Source organism: Camellia sinensis, chromosome 3, assembly GCF_055761805.1.
Source record: "Camellia sinensis isolate YWXY chromosome 3, ASM5576180v1, whole genome shotgun sequence".
Classification (NCBI taxonomy): Eukaryota; Viridiplantae; Streptophyta; class Magnoliopsida; order Ericales; family Theaceae; genus Camellia; species Camellia sinensis.
The window spans coordinates 163801702-163808444 of record NC_138963.1 but is presented as its reverse complement, the minus strand read 5'-3'; positions in this window follow the sequence as shown (position 1 = coordinate 163808444).

Sequence of the window (6743 nt, the reverse complement as noted above, 5' to 3'; positions counted from 1 at the left end):
TATTGCTGCTTAACTATATTTATCTGTTTATTAATTTCTTATGAGAGTTATGGCCCAGGACAGACAACTGGCGAAAGAAATAGTTGGGAGCAGATTTTGTTGAGTTGAGTTTTATGTATTTATTTTGAAGTTTAGATACTTGCACATCTCAGAGTTTTAACATTTGAGTTAACCTTATTAGGAGAGATCAAGAAGCCCCCTGTTTCTTGCATATCTCGTGTAGGCCTCAGTCTCCTGATGTTTAAATCCCAATCAATTGGTTCTCTTAAAGTCCTTTTGTATTTAAGTTTAATATTATAAGCATTTTTATTGGTAATTGTTATTTTTTTGTTTACTAAATAACTGTATAAGATTTACATTACCTGATCACTGCAAGCAATTTTTCTGAATTCTTTCACACGGTCTCCTCATCTCAAAGATTTTGAACGCTTCACATATTCAGTGAACCTAATTGAGTTTGGAATTGAACAGTTTATGTTGTAACACGGCAAGAAACATTTACAAATCTATCTGATGTGTGGGCTAAAGAAATGACCTGTACTTAACAAATTAAGATTGCATCAAGATGCTTGTTGGCAACAAGATTGATAGGATACATCATACAAAAGTTTTATTTAGAATTCTTTCAATTTATGCAGGTGCTAGGAGAAATCAAATAAAATTACTTGGTTTCTGAGAAATTGTGTTAAATTTTGCTCTGTCTCCCAAATTTATGATCCAATGTTGCATTATTGGATACTGGATAGTATGATGAAGTTTGTGCAAAATAAAGGTGTACTCAGCCTCTCAACTATTGCTTTGCCAGGAAAGTGAAAAGGTTGTCGCAAAAAAAGAGGGAATTGGCTTTGCTAGGGAGTATGGATGTCTTTTCATTGAATGTAGTGCAAAAATGCAGGTGAATGTGGAGCAATGCTTTGAGGAAATTGTCTTGAAGGTATGCGAATTTTTGGTAACTTTTTCTCCATGTTCAGTTAGAATTTTTGTGAAGAACACCCAAAAATCATTATATAATTAATCACACAGCAAACTGATCTGTTGTTTATGTAAGCTGTATCTACTTGGATCCGATCATACCCATGTAATTTCCTGTCATCTTACCTCTCCAGATTGGTTTTCTGTTTGATGACATGGGGCTTTTTGGCAAGGGTGATGATAAAACTGAATGCACATCTTTAGGTATAAGATATGATTGTATTTATTCTGAACACATTCACAAATGTTTTCATGAATTTTCACTTTCAGCACCTTAATATACTACTTGGGGTGTCAATTCCAAGTTTCCTGTTCATGGGTGTCTTAAGCATGAGAAGTTATTGGTTGGTCCAAGGGCAACGACACATAGCGCTCCACATGCATTGTGATTAGTGGAAGGGGTGAGAGTCACGATTTTGTATTAGGTGATTAGGAAACGTGAGGGGGCATGGGGGTTTGTGATTGGCCTAGGACATAGCCACGTGGTGTTTTAGGACCAACGAATAATTTTTCCTTAAGTATCATAACACGGATATTGATTTATTGAAATATATAGTATATTAACTATTGAATAGCTTGATATGTATTGTTGGGCCCATTTCATAATAATTTAAGCGTTTAGATGAGTTGGTGGTTATCAATCCAATATTAACCAATTCAAAGATTTGTGGTAAAAAAGTGCTAGATCTATTTCTGTTCTCACCCCTCTCAGTATCAATGATAAATAGGGACCAACATTGGGTAATTTATTATTGTGAAAGGTAAATATCATGTGGGAAACCATAAAAAGCTTGTAATTGCTTAAATATTTCGGTCATGACATTTTATTGAGTATCGTAACATACCATTAATGGATTGAAGTGGTGACTTACCAACCATCAGGTTTTTTACTGTTGGTGCATCATATTGCACAATGTGACATATTTGACTGCAGGTATCTCTAGAACTTTCATCTTTTGATAGAATGTGTACAGTATTTACATTTTCATGTGTAATTGCAACACTATTTATTTATTTTGTCAATTCGTTTCAGTCAAGTAGCACAAGGTGAATGCTATTGTAAACATTATGATAGATGGTTTTTAGTATCAAGTGTCTTTACCAAAACTAAAATGTTTCAGTAAAAAGAAGGGTAATTTTTGAATCATCATCTAGTAAATGGGTAAAAATTGGATGTGAATTGTTACTCTTCTCAAGGATATATGATATTTTGTAATCTGTTTTGTGATGAAGCGACACAACACAAGGGATATAATTCAATGATACAATTCAATTTCTCGAATACTTAATGTTGGTATTGATTCATAGCTATGATGTTACTCTGGTAATCTTGTTGAACTGCAGATTTTGGAAACACCAAGTCTCTTGGCTGAGATGTTTTCAAATAAAAACCTCCCACGTCTGATACCTCAACTAGTGGGTGCTGCTGAACTTGAGGGGATTATCCATACTTTAAAACAGCTCACCTTTCGTCCATTACATTGTTTAATATTCTGATTTTATTTAGGCCAAGTTTGGAAAGTCCCAAATAATTTATTTTTTTATCTTTTTATCTTTTTTCCATCACATCACCTCTCTACTTTTCTGTACATTTTTTCATAAAAAAACAAAAAATATACTTATTTAGGTTATCCTAAACAACCACTTAATCTAAAAAGCTTGTATGTAATTGTCTTCGATAGAAAGCTGTGTAGTTAGTCTCTTCGTCTTGTATTCATTTGTTTTTTCTTTGAGCCTTCAATTTATTTCCTACCAGTGGTTTTCAATTAAGCAAGACAAGACTACAAATGGTTTGCTTATTGGCAAAAAATGGTGGTAATATTCACTTTCTTTTCTTTTTTTTTTTCTTTTCAATATTACTATACAAAGGTAACTTGTAGAAAGAAAAAATATATATATACATATTTGAGATTTATGAATATGAATTTGTAATTTTGAGTTTTATCATTTTTTCAATATATATATATATATATATTTTTGTGTGTGTTCTATTGAATATTTAAAAAATAATTACTAAATTTGTTTTGTTGCATGATATTTTGATATTTATATTTTATCTAGCTTCTCTCAAGTTGAGATCAAGACTGGACCCATCCAGTTCGGCTCATGGGGCTTATTTTTTGGGTCCGTTTTGATAATCCGAACCGTTCAATGTGTAGAAATCGTCGAGTACTACATGCCTGTAAAAAATTACGTTGATCGGATTTCAATAGCTATGTGATCAAATCAGTTTTGTATATAAAAAAATTGGATGGTGAAATAATTAATGGTTGATAAAAAACTGTTTTGTTCGCATAGCTATCGATATCCGATCAACGTGATTTTTTACAGATATATAGTACTTGACAAGTTCTATACATTGAACGGTTCGGATTATCAAAACGGGACCTGTGGTGGGCCCCTACGGGGCCAATATGGGACATAGTGAATTAAAACATAATCACGTGTGGGATGGTGTGATGTTTCCTTGACAAATATTACGAGAATGGAACAAAGTAAATATGCCCACTATTTTTCTCTACGCTCCCATTTGTAAGGTAGGGAAGGGAAGCGATGAGTGTGAAAATAAAATAAATCAAGATAATCACTATGCTTTACCATATTTTGTTATAATTTACTTGGAACACTAATATTTATCTAGTTTTTGTATACAAACACTTGCAACCATTTTGTTTACCAATATAATGTGGAGTTTATTTTTATTTTTATTTTATTTTATTTTATTTTATTTTTTGAATATTCTAAAAATTTGATCTTATTTTTAAAATAATTTACTTTTCAAACTATTTATTAAATTAACTAATTTTAAAATTGAAAGTTCAAAATGTGATTTCAAGGTGAAAGATGCGATTAATCAACATTTACACACTAGTCGGTCATATCAATATGAAATTGTATCTTCAAATGCTATTTTATCGTGAAGTTGCATTTTTTTAATGTGCGATTTCATGATGAAGTCTAATTTTGAACTTGTATTTCAAAAAAAGTTAGTTTGCTAAATAGTTTTAAAAGGGGCTAACTGGTGAAAAGTTCAATCTAAAGAGGGTGTAAGACATTAGATTCAAGGGGAAAAAAATTTGGTGATAGAGAAATTTGTTGGTTAAAGGGACATTAGACCATCTCCAATGGTTCATCAAAACTGATATCAAATTCAAAATTTGATGAAAAAGCTACTATTCACTGCTCTAACGGTTGCACCAAATGAATATCAGATTGAGATTTCATCAAACAATTTATCAAACTGATGACGAAATACTGATTTCACCAAAACACTGTTGGTGACCGTTGGAGGGGGGACCCGGTCGACCAACCGGTTGCTCGCCCGGTTGACCAACCGGTTGACCGAATTCCTTTGAAATTGATAGGTTCAAACCGGTCAAAAAAAGGTTCAAACACGTTAAAAATATATATATATATATATATATTTTTGCCTTACCGGTCGACCGGCCGGTCAACCACCAAAACCAAAACAGAGATGAAGCTGTTCTGAATACCTTCCAAGTTCTTGATGAATTGATGAAGATGAGTGGTCCCCAACATTCCACCTTGTTGAATTCTGGAAAAGTGGAGTGAAAATAAACCCAAACCAAAGATTCCTCTAATTCTGGATAGTTATTGAACAAATTCCCATCTCCATGAACAAAGCGTTCCAAAAAAAAATATTTACGCTTACTGGTCAACCCACCGGTCGACCCACCGGTCGACCAACCGGTTGACCCACGGGATTTGATACGGGATTTGATACACCGTTGGAGTGGGTGGTATCAAATTTGGTGAAATGGGTCATTTTTTACTCAGATTTGGTGAAAAATCTGAGTCACCGTTGGAGATGCTCTTACTACCTATCTATTGAAATTTTTATTTTAACTTATCTATTCAAATCTTTTTTTTTTGTTTGTTTAATTTTTTGAATCTATCTGTTCAAATTTGTATCTATATGTTGAAATTCACCAAGCTTTATTTATTTATTTTTTTATCTACTGAAATTTACCAAGCCTATTTCCCCTATCTATTGAAATTCAGCAAAATTATTTTTCCTATCAATTGAAACTCACCAAGTTTATTTTTCCTATCTGTTTAAATTTTTATTTTATCCATTGAGAGAGAGAGAGAGACTCAGAAGAAGAAGAAGAAGAAGAAACCATATACAAAGGACAGATCTAAACCCAACATTTTTTGTTTTTTTCCCCAGAAAAATAGATGGAATCTGAGAACAGCCAAAAGCAAGCAAGCAACAACAACAAAGAAATCAACATCAAAGCAAAAATGTATGTACTATTATTTTAACATTTCTGTTTAAAATCAAAGGAAAATCAGACTTTCAATGTATGCACTGTTGTTATAGATGGAGAAAACAAAAACAAAAAGTCATTTCTCTCTCCACAATTAACACAACAAATGCAAATCTAAAACTCAAAACAAAAATTTTGTTTTGCCAATTTAGGGCTCATATCAAGTGTAAATTTTTTAAGTTTGCTATTGTGGGAGAAACTCCCAATTAAAGATGAAGAGAGAGAAAAATAAGAGAAATTTTGTGATTCCAGACGCCAAAAGCCCTAAGGCGGCACCGTAGTTACAAGGGATGTAAAAAAATTGAAAAATTGATCAAATCGATTGAACCGAACCAAACTGGCTACATTTGGTCGGTTTTTTTTAATATGAATCAGTCTGTGTGGTTTTAAAAATTAATTTTTTTCAATTTTCGGCTCAGTACCGGTTTAGGCATCTTGTGCATCAAATTAAACCGAAACTGACTGAAAGTTTCGCATATTAAATATATAATGAAGGTGGTTGAATACAAAATTCATGTGATTCACTTAATTGCTTATTTTTCTTAAATATTTCAAGTTTGACAATAGATATTGGCAATGTGAAAAGTTGTTAGTTTGCCACTCATATGTGCTTGAGTCAAATTTTACTACTACTATGCCTATATAACTATATCAGATGTTTACGTCGTTTTCAATTTTTTGTTTTACCTCTACTTAATAAACTTGTGATTTAGTCTTATGAAATAATAGTTTTAAACTTTAGTTTTGTTTAAGTGTCAATACTTTGATTTTTAGATTATATTTTGTTTCTAATTCTACTTCAGTATAAGCTTAAACACTTAGTATTTATTAATTTTTTTGTTTGTATTTTTATGAATGGTTGGATTGAATATTGAAGTAATGTACAAATGGCTAATTCAATATTTTTATATAAATTATTTATTATAGTATAAATTTAAGAAATGACTCAAATTTAAAAAGTCATAAGCTAAAAACCACATAGAGCCGAACCATTTGAATTGGTGCAGTTTGGTATGATTTAGTGAAAAATTCGATCTATATCAATTCTCAAAATAATAGAACCGACATTATTAGTTCAGTGTTTCACCTAAACGTCAATCGTTCTAAACCAATTATATCCCTTGTAGTCACTCGATCTTGAACATCATGATTTTGTCTTTCATCAAACATTGAATAAGTGGCAAGCAAGATTGGCGATTGAGAAGCGTTTGATGAAAAATGACAACCAAGATCAGCAAAGGAGAGTGAGATCTGTGACGAAGAGTAGAGGCAAGCAAGATCGACAATGGAGAGTAGGAGCGATTTCGATGAAGAAGATAATGATGTAAAGAGAGAGAAAGAAGGGGATGAAGGTGAACGAGGTGAAAAGAGGAGATAGAGAGATAGAGAAAGAGAGATTGAGGGGATGCGTCAAATTTGTACAAATAAGAAGCATGCCGTTTTTAAAATTAGATTCATGAATTGAGTACCATTTTAAAA